This window comes from Dipteris shenzhenensis, chromosome 5 (genome assembly GCF_047967505.1).
Source record: "Dipteris shenzhenensis isolate YYH24624 ecotype China chromosome 5, Dip_SZ_1.0, whole genome shotgun sequence".
Classification (NCBI taxonomy): domain Eukaryota; kingdom Viridiplantae; phylum Streptophyta; class Polypodiopsida; order Gleicheniales; family Dipteridaceae; genus Dipteris; species Dipteris shenzhenensis.
Genome location: NC_141600.1, coordinates 53,436,649 through 53,451,544, shown reverse-complemented (window position 1 = coordinate 53,451,544; position 14,896 = coordinate 53,436,649).

Here is a 14,896-nt window from a genome sequence, read left to right as displayed (position 1 = left end):
AAGAACAACCATGGTTTTTATTCACCATGGAGACCTTCTGAATCTGTAACAATAGCAAAGTAATGTAAACAAGATAACAAATTGAAGTTTCAAGAAAGAGAAAGTGGGCAGACAGACAGTTGACAAGAAACATCTTACTCTATGCCAAACAGGATCAAGGGAGCAGTTTTGGAAAAGAAGAGGCTGCTGCACAATGAGGCAGTGGTGTAGAATGGTAGACCTTCGAAGGAAAGGCGGCACAACATTTCAAAGTTCAAAGGAAGGTGGAAGCGGGAAGGCCCTTGTTAGATAAAATGTCAGACTAGATTCTATCTTCATGTCCAAAGATCTTGTGAGAATAAAAAACCAATCTCCACATTAATGTAGCACGCTTGTACCTACATAGAGTATTGTTTCTATTTTCTATTTTTTCTTATTTTTGTGAATTTCCAACGTTATGTTGGCCCTCTATTGATTGATTGAGAGCTTATTTTTCCAAACCGTAAAAGGCCCCAAAATGAGGTCCCTTTTTTTCTAATGAAGGTTTTATTTTGTTAAACACAACATACCTAAACCTTGTTAACCTTTGGCCGGGTTAACCTTGTGTCACGTTGCTAATCCTTGGTTGGGTTAGCTACATGGCACATGCCATGTGCCACGCTCTTTAAACTCTTACCGGGTTGTGCAAGAATGAGGTTCTTGTACGTCCTTGCTTTAGGAATGACTTATCCCTTCCACGTTTTACTTTTTGTTGGAATTGACATAACTACGCAATCATGGTGCCTTGTGTGTGATTGTCTCTAGATAGTTATGGAAATTCTGCTTTGTGTCTTACCCACTTGGAAACAATTATGATATAATCCCCTTTACAGACACTTACAAAGAGGCTTCCTCTTTGGACCTTTTTGGTGCAGGGCAGGACACCACCTAATGGGTGTCCTGCATGCATCTTGTGGTGTCTCCTCGGGTGAGGGAGGGTAGACACACACACACACACACACACACACACACACACACACACACACACACACACACACACACACACATCTCTCTTAGAATGCTATTGTAAACAAGCCCGCTTAACAATACACACATAGGAGTGCATTGTCTACATTTTATGTATTTATCTATTTTTTCGTACATTTTTTAACACTCACTCTATATTATGCTTTGTGAATAGTTCCACAATTAAATGTTAATAAGTAATTTAATGCTCCCTCTTTTTAATTCTTTTCCTTGTGGTTCGCTAACAATTGATTAACCGCTCATAATTTTTAATTTAATTAGTAGTCTCATTTATCCTTGAATCGGATGCTTGAAAATTCCAACTAAAGGGATTTGCGCTTACTGATAGCATGAAGCAAGCATCCACCTTGAGGTTCCCCTCCCTATTTTTACTACTACCTTTACCCACACCTCAATCCTAACCCCCCTGCTTCCCTTAACGAGTCCATAACCTTGATTGCCTCCAAACCACACCCTAACCCCCTAATCTTGCTAACCCTCTATTCTTGTATTCACTACCTAATTTTGTACTAGTCCCTTATTGCCTCCTTACCCACCGCCCAACCTCTAACCACCACTACCCACTTCCTTCTTATACGACTGTCTTGATAGAGTGTTATGCTCTCTTTAGTCATGGTTTCCTACCACTCCTTAATTTTGCCTCCTTTTGTGGCCTAGTGTAACTGCTTAGCACATGATTCTTTCCTCTAACATAGTTGGCGCTTACAATCTTGCTCCTCTACCCACCCTTAGCATCCTCCTCTCTTCAACTTTGCCTCCAAGCTTTCTTGCTGGCCTCTCGGACTTCATCGGATGTGCAGTGTCTCCCTCCTCGCTGCTCTGTACTCAAAGATGTGACCAAGACTACATAATGTCCCTTTAGAGGCTTAGAGTTGCTTTCCGACATTTCGATTGTTTCTCTAGACTCTCAAGTCCTTCGATTGAACCTCGTTCATTTGCCTCTCTACTTTACTTCTCGTCGTACTCTTCCTAACGGATGCACTGCCCCGCTCACAATGGGTTCTTCTTACTATGACTAACGCTCACAAGCATTATGGACATGCATGGATGTATTATGCTTGTATAGATACAATTTATAGCCTCCTCTACTCCGTGCTGGAACCCTATTGCATAGCTCGGGCTTTACAGTCCATAGATATGTCATGCAAAGAAACTCCACCCAGTTGTGGCTTCGTTGGCCTTGGAAACTGAGGTACTTAACTAGTCTTTTCGGCACTTCGTTGCCGCCCTCATTGTCCGCGCCTTCCTTCTCCCCTTCTTATATTGGCTTCTTGGTGTAGTGCATGATGATATGGTAGATGTGCTCACCCTTGGACACAGATGGATGCTTAGATAGTTCATGTACATCTCCACCGAGCTATTCAATCGTATGACGAACAATAGTCGGGATCCCAAACACTATGCATTTATCATCGTCTGTAAGCTCTATATTCTTGGGTGCTTCAAAAATGCTATCTAACGTGGGGTCTCGGAGGTTGAACTATATTTCTCCTGACTGGTGCTTGGACTCTGCCACCCACTACTTGCATGGACCCTCTTGTTGTCATTGAGATCGACTAGCTCTTCTCTCTATGCCTATCTACTCATTTCGTGTGTAGGATCGTCTTTGAAGTTTCTATACAAAAGCAAGCCTCAGATTTTTCGCTTCGATCATTCCTCTTTTAAGCGTTGAACTAATGGTTGCTTATAGAGTGCTTGAGTTTGATTGTATCACTAATTTGATTTAGTAGTGTCACTTTTATTTTAAATAAGAGCCCCTTTATATATATATATATAAGAAATTCAATCTACTTTTTTTTTCTTTCTTTAGTTGTGCTTATTTAATTGCTTAATTAAAGGCTCTCCTTTATTCTCTCTTGTATGTATATAATGTGGCTAATGCTTGATTTATGTATTTTCTTATATGTGGCTAACGCTTTACACACACACACACACACACACACACATGTATAATTCCCAAAGGATGAATTATTATTTTATGTACACCCCATGAAATCTCCCCTTTACACTCTTTTTTCAACCACCCCACACACCAAGCACACTAATCCTCCCATACCTCCACTAATCCCTTCTCAACCAATGCTCTCATTCGCTCCTTACTCCACTTGTGACTTAAACGTTTTTTAAATTATCTAAGAATCCATATGGTTGTCTATATTCCTAGGTAAAGTGATAACAAGCCAGGGAAAATAGGCATTACCTGTCTACCCAAACGTTACTATGTTGTTCTAACACCTAGTTTTTTTGGATGGTGGCAGGTAAGTAAACCCTGACCTCGAAACCTGGACTGCCTGAGGATTTGACATCGTTTTTCAATATTGTGTTTGTCAAACTTAATATTATTAAAAATTATTAATTTTGGTGGAAATTTTTGCAAACTTTAGTTGTTGCATTTTTCAACTTAAATGTCTCAAATATTTTTTTCTTATATGTTTCTCCTTTTTTTACTTTTTATCCAATTGATGGAATTAATTGTATGGCTCAATTATTGATGGGACTTTTTAATCTAAACCCACACACACACAAGCATGCACACACATGTATGCACGCACGCACACACACACACATGCACATGCACACACACACACACACACGCACATGCACACACATGCGCATGCATGCATGCATGCATGCACACACGCACGTGCGCACGTACATACACACAGAGGCAGTATTATTTTGCAAGAGCTAATCCAATGGGTTAAATAGCAAGCTAGGCTAGACATATAACAAATATGCAGGTTTATTCCAACTCTTTACATGAATCTGTCTAGTTACAACCACCAAACATGTAGTTGTAGTATTAAGCTATGTACTTGGCCAACCAAAGCGTGCATGCAGTTGTAGTCCAAATGTTTACAACAATTATACTAGTTATAACCAACATGCATATAGTTGTAGTAATAAGCTACGTACTTGCCAACCACACTTGTGGTTGGAACATGAAGCTTGTTGGTCTTATCTAGATATTAATTTAGGGATTGGCTTAGTGGTGAAAATAATAAGCTTTTTGGGTTGATGAATATATTTCAAGTGTGTTCACGTGTGTACTGTGAGTTTTCTTATACTAAGGTAACATTCTTAAGATTCATAGCCCCATCTAGCTCACCTCTTGATTTAGGGACCACCTTAGTGGTCAAACCAATAACCTTGCTAGATTGATGAATATATTTTGCATGTATTGTGAGTCACTGTTATCATGAGCTAATGTTCTTAGTGTGTTGGAATGTTCATTTCCCTTAAGCTTTAGCAAAATTTTAAATAAGGTTATTGCAAATGTAGTGAATGTTCTTGAAGGGAGTTAAAGGCCCATGATGTTTTTAGAAAGTGCCCCAGGGCTCATTGAGCCCAGCCTTCTCATTCTTCTTTCATATACCTGACATGTCCACCTCTTATCATTTGGTTGAGGTGGGTATTCTTTGTCAGCATGTTAGGACTCTAGCAAAGATATGCAAAGATAATGTGCGAGCAACTCAGTTTAAGATCAAAATCTTTTATCTCACATTATCGTCCTTGGCATGTCAAAGGATACTGTCTAGTCACATAGCTGAGAAAACATCACTTCAATCACTTTGGAAATATTTTAATATTGCATATATATACATATACATATATACATACATACATATATATATATATATATATATATATATATATATATATATATAACAATTGCACTTACATTGAGAAATATGAAATCCCATAACTAATCCACAATTCCTAAACGAATGATTGTATGCCATTCATCTTGTAATAATAATAATAGAAGCAAGCCACCGCATTGGTGGCAGTTAATATCCTAGTGTGCAACCAACCTTCGAGTTGCAACCAACCAGTGCTATACCAGAAAGAATCACATCGTTGAAAAGTGTTATTCTAAAATAGATACATTGCCCAAGTAAACTTTGGAGAACATTAATAATTCAATGGATTACATATACAGATTACATAGATTACATCTCAAAGACTCCTTTCCTTTAGGGGGCTGGTTCCACATTGCTTTGATCAGGTTGCCTTTTTTAGCTCCTTAATTACAGGCTCAGCCCTCCTTGCTCCTTTTCCTACAAGGGCTGGCTTCTCCTTGTAGAGTCTGGTTGCACATTGCTTTGAGCAAGTCGCCTTTTTGAGCTTCCTGATTGCAAGATCAGGGCCTCCTTGCTTGGGCTAGCTCCTCCATTTAGGTGCGTAGCCCCTCCCTTCATGTCGCTTCCTCTTTCCTTGCTTTGAGCTCCCTTGTTGCAGGCTCAACCCTTCTTGCTCTTTCTTGAAGGGGGTTGGTTCCTCCCTTCAGGCTCCTTTTTTTTGCTGTCAGGGGCTTGGGCTTCTTCAATTCAAGCTCCTTGTCTTTTGCAATTTTTGCCCAAATGGCAAATTGAGCTGTAGCATCTACTTTCTCATCGTAGATAGTTGTAGCATGCAGGCACATTGGATTTGTCCATGACATGGGCTCTTGAAGTTGCTTAAATTGCTCAATAGCATCAACATGGGCAGTTTCCAACACTTCCACTCTAGTTTGGAAATCTCTTGAGCATGATGACAGACTACTTTTCAAAACTTTTGAAAGCCACTACAAGCTCGTGCACAGCCCTATCGTAATCTTGTTGCAGGGTCTTGTAGCTTAATCTTTGAGTTTTTAGAAAACAGCCCGGCTGTGGTTGCTGTAACTTGCTCCACCATGGTTGCTCTTTGCATCTTTTTTGGCTTGGAGTGCTGCCTCATTGTCTTCTCTACCGTGGTTGCTCTCTGCCCCATCCTTCTTGGGCTTGAAGCTCTCTCGTAGCTCCTGCATCACCGCTCTAGTTTTTGCATTCTCCCTTTTTAGTTCCTCCATCATCTGGTCTTTTTTAATGTTCAATGCATTCTCCATGTTGCATCTGAGCAGTTTGTAAAAAGCCTCATTTTTGGCTCTCTGATCTTCAAGACTTATGCATCATTGCTAGCTCCATCTCTGCGATGTCCCCATCCATTCTAATGTCTTCAACAAGCCTATCTCGAAGCTCCTTGATATGCTTCTCTGCTTCTTACCTTCTATGCCTTTCCACATCGACCATTTACGGTAGCGGCATCATGTGCCTGCAAGGCCCTCGCTTCTACCTCCTCTACCTTGGCTTATACACCCTCCTTAAGAATTTTCTCAAGTTGCGGTGCCTTTGCTACATCGGTGGCTTTATCTTGTAGAAAAGTCACCTTCTGAGACATCTTCTTATCATATTGCTCAAAAATCCCTTTAAGGGTAGATATCATCAGGTGCATTGCAACTCTAGTGGACTGAGCTGACAATTGGGATCTGCCAACCACGTGATTCTTCAAGTTGGTTATCACACTCTTGGAGATCACCCTTGAGAAAGAGACATCACGTCCTTTTAGTTACTCTATTGTTGCTTGAACCTGCTAGAACTTTGCAGTTCCTCTTGTATTGGAAAAGAAGTGCATTGTCTTTTGCACATCCTGGAGGTCTGTTGGGAAGCTAGAAAGCTTGACTCCACCATCTTTACTAATCTAAGTGTTGGGGTATACATCTAGAATATCCTGTCTATTCCACTGCTTCTCCAAGAAGGGCTTACAAATTGCCTCTAGGAATGCCTAGCGCATTTTCAATCATGCTTTCAATGATGGTAATCTTCTGACCTTGACAGACTATTTGTCCCTCCTTCATGTTCACCTCCTGTACCAACTTGGTAAACTTGTTGATAGCATCCAAATTGGGCTTTTGAAGAGCTAGTGAGGAGCTCTCAGACGCCACAATTTTAAGATCAGGGAGGAGAGGCTCTTGCATTGTGTTGTAGAGGGGGAGGTAAGATTGTGTGAGGAGCTCCCAGACTATGTAGGGGGGGAGGAAATATCATGTGAGGAGCTTTCAAACTGTGCAAACACATTTTGGAGCTCGGTGTGTCTAGGGGGATCCATTATGAGGGGATAAAAGTTGCAGGGATCCTCAGATTTTGATTAATTAAGGTGGTAGTCATGATTATTTGGATGGAACACTAGGCCTCTAGTCCTCCAACCACATCACGGTGGCTCAAACTTTATAATATATCAGATCCATGGCATTTGGCATTTGCCATTGCCATTTTGCTACATTGCCCCCACTCTTCTACTTTGCTCCACACACCCTCCTCCAGCTCTCTTCCACCCTTGCTCTACTTTTCTCCACACTCTGGCCTCCAACTCTCATCACTCATCTGCTCCCCTGCTCATCTGCTCCATTGCTCACCCACTCATCTTCACCATGCCTATTGTAATTACTACCACCCCTCGATGCATCGTGATCCCAATGTTGTCTGCCTTCTCATATAAGGTGATTGTGTTGCACTCTCTAAGGCTAGAAATGATGGCTATTTTGGAATCCCTTAGTTCCCTTGGTCGATTCCCTCACATCTGCATGTCACCAGCTTCGATGGAATGCACACCTCTAGCCTCTATATGGTTGTGTTGTATGGATTCCCCCTAGATGTTGACGAAGCGCTTAGGATTTTCACAGGAAAGTACTCTCGTCTTGTTGGGGGGGGGCATAATCTGGGCTTGGAAATGTGCACGATCTTCGACCTCTCCATTGTCTCCTCCATCGGCTCCCCAAAAAATTTGAATACAGCAAGCTGGGTTGGTGGCAATACTGAGTTGTACAAATATCTAGTTAGCAATGACTAGATGTAATCTTTTGTCCTCTAAGGCTCTCAGCGATCTTTTGGCTCATTAGATGTAATCTTTTGAGTGGTTATGGTCACTAGATGTAATCTTTTGGTCCCTAAGGTTCTCAGTAATTGCAGAGTTTTTAGAAATGTAAGATCTTTTGTTTAATTTTTGCTCTCAGTCTAAATTGTTGTTAATTTTTATATAACCTATTAGTGGATGTAGATGTAATCTCTTTTGCTCAATTTTTACTCGATGAATTGTAGTTGATTATTTGGATGGCACCACCGCGTCTCCAATCACCGCAATGGCTCGGAATACTTTTGCTCTCATTTAGGATTTACTACAATAAGGACTAACATACCAGTAGAGTAGGATTACATTTTCCTTGGTTTGGGACCAAAATAGTGCTAAAATAGCCAGCATGGTGGTTGCATGGAAATACATCTAGAAAAATACAATTGAACTTTTAGAAAATGCAATTGACGATATGGCCCTCCCCTCTAGGGGCAAGGGCCATATCGACATGCATTATACAATATCCAGGATGCCATTGGACAGATATGGCATGTCGATATGGCCCTTGCCCCTAGAGGGGACCCCTCAAGGGCCATATCATCAATTGTATTTTCCTTGGTTGCACAAGGAAATACATTTTCCTTGGTGCACTAATATATAACTCAAAGAACTAGCACGGTGGTTGTCATAGATCTCCTTTTGTTTGCCAGCGTGGTGGTCGTCACATAAATCTCCTTTTGTGATAAGTAAAAATAGGTAACTCCATAACTCCAAGAACCAGTGTGGTGGTCTCTCTAAGCCAGCCTTGAATGTTTTTGATCTACATGGGCACGCTCCTAAATGACAAGTGGCAAAGCTACTGCAAAAGGCTAGGCAATGACAAGTGGTCAAGTAGAAGACTACGTTGTGGTGGTGTTCAAATTGATAGATTGTGTCTCATTATCATGCCAAGAACCAGCGCAGTGGTGTCTCTAAGCCAACCTTGAATTTTCATGAATCACATGGGCACGTTGTCTAGTGCCAGGTGGCAAAGCTACGGCAAAAGGCTACGCAATGATAAGTGGTCAGGCTAGAGATTGTGCTATGCGAAGTAGTGTAGAGATGTACGATGTAGTCAAATCAAAGACTCCACTACACAAAGCAGGGCAGAGCTACCAGGTGTCAAGCTCTGCGGTGTTCAAAATAAATGGATTGCATCTCATTATTATGCTAATGCAGCACAAAATTCAAAATCTCACCTAGGAACGTGTCGTGTTGTGGTCCCAAAATAGCCTTAAATATAGTTTCGTGATTGGCTACACCCAAGCAAACATTGACCCATCAATTCCCTAATAGAAAGAGGAAATGGTGCCTAAACCAATGGTAGTAGATGTGAACTAGCTCACAAAAAGTGCAAGCTAGGTTTGCTTTATACACCTCACCTCTTAGTCTCTTGGCACCTTGTCTTTGCACAATCACAACTGAACTCTCCTCTCCACTCACCTACTCATAGGTGTGTTTCTCTTCTATATTCCTCTTCATATTGTCTTACCCAACTGTAGAAGGGAGTCGCATGAAGCAAGGCTTGGAGCAAAAAGTACAAGGAAACTTTGACCTAAACAGAAGCATTCCTTTGCTACTATTTATTTGCTAAGTAGGAAAGGCAACTATATTTGGTTGAGATTATGGAAAATATAGGCAGAACACCCCACTACCCACAAAGTCACATTGCTCTGCATTGTGTAATAGCCTGGTAGAACTTGTAACTACCTTTTAAAATATTGTTAATATTTAAATATTAACTTTTTATTTGTTTTTTGTTGAGAATACATGTTGAAAGCACAATCTCCCAGATTGTGATTTTCTTATCACCTTCCCATGCTAAGACCCTTTTCCTGGTTATCTTTCTTTTTCTTACATATCTAGTGCACGTGTCTTACTATCTTATGTTTCATGTGTACAAAATCATGTGATAAACTAAGACTGCACCCTTGAAGAATATAGATATGCCTGTCACAATTGTGCCACGGTCTCTCCTCTAGAGATTGGATAATAGAGGGTTGAAAGTTTTGGATTCAATATCTTCTTTGATGTAAGAGATTCTTGAAACTTAACTTTAAACTTTAAACAATCATGCACATTATAGGAGAGCAGCTTCTAATTACACACTTTTGTTTCTTCGATGCGTATACAACCGAGGCTGACCTTCACATACACAAACAATAATTGAGAGATGTGGATAGTAGTGTTGTAGTATTGTTATTAGGGAGTGGTGGTGACAACAAAAATGAGTAGAGGAGGATCCTACCTATGTTCGGCCCAATGATGAGTCAATGACTCCAGTAAGAAATTAAAGGAAGAGGAAGATGACAAGGGCTCCAATGATGAGTAGCAAGAATGTTGTGCTATTTGGTGGAGCCTTTTTGGGGTTGGGTAGTATGTAACTACTGTGGTTTCAGGCTTATTTTTGAATGTCATTTTGGAATGATAGAAATGTGCCTTTGAGCACTTTGTGTGTGTGTGTGTGTGTGTGTGTGTGTGTGTGTGCACGTGCTCGTGCACCAAGACACACACACACGGACGTGCACACATGCACACACACACACACACACACACACACACACACACACACACACACACAATTTTAGGCTAGATGGAGTGATTATTTTAAGTCATAAGATTGACTCTTAAGATTATGACTTAAAATAGTCACTCAATCTAGCCTAAAATTATGCGCACGCATGCGCACACACACACACAAAATTTTAGGCTAGATTGAGTGACTATTTTAAGTCATACTCTTCCCTAATTTTTCTTTTCAAGACCTTCAACATCGATATAACTATCAAAAGAGTCTCAATTTTTCTTTGTAACAAGATCAATATAAGAGTCGATATATTGATAAATTGACATTTATATTGACTATAACAATGATGATTTTATTTATCTTCCTAAGTGATGTTTAAATCCATGGCTATATTTATGATTTTATTCTTTTAACAAAAAATTCTATGTAGTTTCTGTGGACATATCATCGCAAATTATGCAAATGGTTATAGTCATGTGTATACAATTCAAGTGAAAGGCTCTAAGTGAGGTTGGTATGCTTTCTTATGTTGAGAAATTATGTTTCAATTGTGATTATTGTAGTTAAATCTTGTGTTATGTCCCCTCTTGTTTTCTTTAAACAATCCTAAAATGTTTCTTAAATTAGGAATTTCAAATCAATACATTGCATATATGTATGTAAATGGCACAAATTTATATATTCCCTAGTTTCTATATTATATCCCTCCTTAGTATCCAAACTTGCTACACTTGAAGTTTGATATTTGAAATATTACGAATTAAAAATTCTATAATTTTCAATTAAAATTATACAACAATTGATGACGATTAGTAAGGCTATATCCAATAATTCCTATTAGCTTCTTTTCAAAATGCATATTTTGATATCCCATTTCATGATGTATATTACATTATTCCTATTTATATCATATTTGAGCTCAATGCATCCGTCCCTTGATAAAGACATCAACTTGTGTAAATTTTATTTGTTGAAATCCATCTTTGTGCCTACGAGTTAAGCTTGAAACCTTGGAATCAAAAGTTAGAAAACTCCCTCTAAAAATTGTATGTAAGAGATAATAATAAAATCACTACTTATATATGGGCCATTAATTTATTTCCCCATGTAAATTTTTTGAGTTTATGATCGCTTGAATATAAAATTCCCTTATATATCTAAAATTTTATGATGCTTCTAATTCACGTCCTAGCACTACAAATGGTAATATGCATCCTCCTAAATTGAAAGCCTCACTTGGTCGACGATAATGGAATATGTCCCCTTATCTCTGTATGATGCGTAAAAGACAAGATGAAAATTGCTAAAAAGAACTAGCTTGGCAATGCAATATTGTACAAGAAAATCTAATATGGTATCTTTAATGAAAGGATAGATTGCTATCAAGGTATCCGTAAATCAAGACTTTGGATGCATATATGGGAATTATTCTATTCATGGAAGCGCAACCAATATGGAATTGATTATTAGTGCTTTGATTGTTAACTACTTGCAAAGTCAATGATGTGTGACCATATGGTTTAAGATTAAATTTCCCTTGAAGTACGTTCCAATAACGTAGTAATCCCATAAACACAGTATTAGATAAAGTGGGACAAAAGTTGCATTTTGGGAATTTTGAAATTGGGTGGATTTCATTAAAATTGGGAAAGGATTCATTAAATTTGGGAAAATTTCCATTGATTGTGGGTATTTTACCAATATTGAATAAGCTAATATTTGGAATTCCAATGATTATGAAAAACTTCATTGGTTGTGAAACACTACATTGCGTATAAAAACTGGAACAATTGAGAAGCCTAAACTCACATGTGCAGAGATCACCTAGAATTGTTTCAATCTCTGTGGAGAATGGCAGTGGTGCCAATCTCACATGTGCATTGGCACTTTTTCCAAACTCATGGTGGCACCTACATAATGACACTGAGATCATCAGACTCACATGTGGATTGGAATCGGACACCACTCTCCTATGATGATTGGAATACCCCTCCTAGAATAGTAGGGTAAACATTTGTACAAGTGGAGAATAGCAGTGGTGCCAATCTCTTATTAGGGCCTAAGAAATGGCATTGAGAAGCCTAAACTCACATGTGCATCCTTCTATGTAGTCATCACTGTCTCTGCTCTGTAGAGATCATATGGAATTGTGTCAATCTCTGTGGAGAATGCCACCAGTGGAGAATGGCAGTGGTGCCAATCTCATACCATGACCTGAAAACATGCACAAGGAATCCTAAACTCACATGTGCATTGGCACTTTTGCCATTATCCTACTGCAGCCAATAAAATTAGTGGAATGTCAATCTATAGGTTCAGTTTGTCTAGACTACTACTAGCGGAGAATGGCAGTGGTGCCAATCTCATGCTTGCAACTACATAATGACACTGAGATCATCAAACTCACATGTGGAATGGAATAGGACACAACTCTCCTATGATCACTAGAATACCCCTCCTAGAATAGTAGGCTAAACATTTGTACAAGTGGAGAATGGCACTGGTGCCAATCTCTTATTAGGCCCTAAGAAATGGCATTGACAAGCCTAAACTCACATGTGCAGAGATCATATGGAATTGTGCCAATCTCTGTGGAGAATGCCACCAGTGGAGAATGGCAGTGGTGCCAATCTCATACCATGACCTGAAAACATGCACAAGGAATCCTAAACTCACATGTGCATTCTTCTATGTTGTGGTGCCAATCTCATACCATAACCTGAAAACATGCACAAGGAATCCTGAACTCACATGTGCATTGGCACTTTTGCCATTATCCTAGTACCATTGTCCGCTAGTGGTAATGTGCATTCTTCTATGTAGTGATCACTGTCTCCGCTGTGTAGAGATCATATGGAATTGTGTCAATCTTTGTGGAGAATGCCACCAGTGGAGAATGGTAGTGGTACCAATCTCATAACATGACCTGCAAACATGCACAAGGAATCGTAAACTCACATGTGCATTCTTATATGTAGAGATCACTGTCTCCGCTGTGTAGAGATCATATGGAATTGTGTCAATCTCTTATTAGGCCTTGGAATGTCAATCTATAGGTTTAGTTTGTCTAGACAACCAATAGTGGAGAACGGCAGTGATGCCAAACTCATGGTGGCACCTACATAATGATACTGAGATCATCAGACTCACATGTGGATTGGAATCGAACACCACTCTCCTATGATCGCTGGAATACCCCTCCTAGAATAGTAGGGTAAACATTTGTACCAGTGAAGAATGGCAGTGGTGCCAATCTCTTATTAGGCCCTAAGAAATGTCATTGAGAAGCCTAAACTCACATGTGCAGAGATCATATGGAATTGTTCCAATCTCTGTGGAGAATGCCACCAGTGGAGAATGGTAGTGGTGCCAATCTCATACCATGACCTGAAAACATGCACAAGGAATCCTAAACTCACATGTGCATTGGCACTTTTGCCATTATCCTACTGCCATTCTCCGCTAGTGGTAATGTGCATTCTTCTATGTAGTGATCACTCTCTCCACTGTGTAGAGATCATATGGATTTGTGTCAATCTCTATGGAGAATGCCACCAGTGGAGAATGGTAGTGGTGCCAATCTCATACCATGACCTGAAAACATGCACAAGGAATCCTAAACTCACATGTGCATTGACACTTTTGCCATTATCCTACTGCCATTCTCCGCTAGTGGTGATGTGCATTCTTCTATGTAGTGATCACTCTCTCCGCTGTGTAGAGATCATATGGATTTGTGTCAATCTCTATGGAGAATGCCACTAGTGGAGAATGGCAGTGGTGCCAATCTCATACCATGACCTGAAAACATGCACAAGGAATCCGAAACTCACATGTGCATTGGCACTTTTGCCATTATCCTAGTGCCATTCTACGCTAGTGGTAATGTGCATTCTTCAATGTAGTGGAATGTCAATCTATAGGTTCAAATTGTCTAGATTACCACTAGCGGAGAATGGCAGTGATGCCAATCTCATGCTTGCAACTACAGTATGACACTGAGATCATCAAACTCACATGTGGAATGGAATAGGACACCACTCTCATATGATCACTAGAATACCCCTCCTAGAATAGTAGGGTAAACATTTGTACAAGTGGAGAATGGCAGTTGTGCCAATCTCTTATTAGGCCCTAAGAAATGGCATTGAGAAGCCTAAATTCACATGTGCAGAGATCACATGGAATTGTGTCAATCTCCGTGGAGAATGCCACCAGTGGAGAATGGCAGTGGTGCCAATCTCACATGTGCATTGGCACTTTTGCCATTATCCTACTGCCATTCTCCGCTAGTGGTAATGTGCATTCTTCTATGTAGTGGAATCTCAATCTATAGGTTTAGTTTGTCTAGACAACCACGAGTGGAAAATGGCAGTGATGCTACACTCATGGTGGCACCTACATAATGACACTGAGATCATCAGACTCACATGTAAATTGGAATCGGACACCACTCTCCTATGGTGATTGGAATACCCCTCCTAGAATAGTAGGGTAAACAGTTGTGCAAGTGGAGAATGGCAGTGGTGCCAATCTCTTATTAGGGCCTAAGAAATAGCATTGAGAAGCCTAAAATCACATGTGCATCCTTCTATGTAGTCATCACTATCTTGGCTGTGTAGAGATCATATGGAATTGTGTCAATCTCTTTGGAGAATGCCACCGGTTGAGAATGGC